Source organism: Orycteropus afer, unplaced genomic scaffold (genome assembly GCF_000298275.1).
Source record: "Orycteropus afer afer isolate SDZICR_OR568_19922 unplaced genomic scaffold, OryAfe1.0 scaffold00110, whole genome shotgun sequence".
Taxonomy (NCBI): domain Eukaryota; kingdom Metazoa; phylum Chordata; class Mammalia; order Tubulidentata; family Orycteropodidae; genus Orycteropus; species Orycteropus afer.
Window position 1 is genome coordinate 8,637,330 of NW_006921697.1, and position 1,049 is coordinate 8,638,378.

Below are 1,049 nucleotides of genomic sequence, written 5' to 3' on the forward strand. Positions count from 1 at the left end.
CTTCCTATTTCATACATTAAAAAAAAAAAAAAAAACCTATTTATTAAATTATAACAAATACAGAAAAGTGCTGATATAATAAGTATACAGTTTGATGAGTTTTCACAATCTCAGCAAGTCCTATAACTGATAACCAAACCAAGAAAAGAGAACATCAATTCCCAGTACCCCAGAAGTTTTCTTCGTGTTCTCTTCTACACTGATTTCTAACACTATAAATCAGTTTTAAACCTTTTTGAGTTTAATATAAATACAAATGTAAGTATTGTTTTTGTCTGCCTTTTTCTATTCAGGGAGCTCTGGCAGCGTAGTGCCTAAGGCTAAGGTTAAGACTGCTAACCAGAAGGCTGGTGATACAAACCCACCAGCTGTTCCTCAGAAGAAAGGTGTTTTCTATTCAGCATTACATTTTTGAAACCCACCCACATTGCTGTGTATAGTTATAGTTTATTCATTATCATTGTTGGATTTAATTTTTTGTAATACATTCTAAAATAATTTATTAATTATGCTGTTGATTGGCATTAGAGTACTTTCTAGATTGGGTCTATTATGAGTAACACCGCTATGAATATTCTTTTACACATTTTTTTGTGAACATGTGTATGCATTTATGTTGGATTAATACCTAAGTATATTATTATTGAGTCATATATATTGTCAAATTATTTTCCAATGTATTTATCCTAATATATACTTCTATCAGTGTTGTTGTTGTTATGTGCCATCAAGTCAGAGCCGACTCGTAGTGACCTCTCCTTGGGTTTTTGAGGCAGTATCACTATGGAAGTAGATTGCCCCATCTTCGTTCCAAGGAGTGGCTGGTGGGTTTGAACTGCCAGCCTTCTGGTTAGCAGTCAAGTGCCTTAGGCACTATGCTACCAAAGCTCCCCCTTCTATCAGTAGTGTTTAAGAATTCTAATCACTGCTGTTCAACATCATTGTCAAAACTTGTTGTTGATACTGATTTTTTTTTTCCTTCCTTTTTATCAGTTCTAGCATGTATATGGGAGCTCTGGTGGCATAGTGCCTAAGGCATTTGGCTGCTA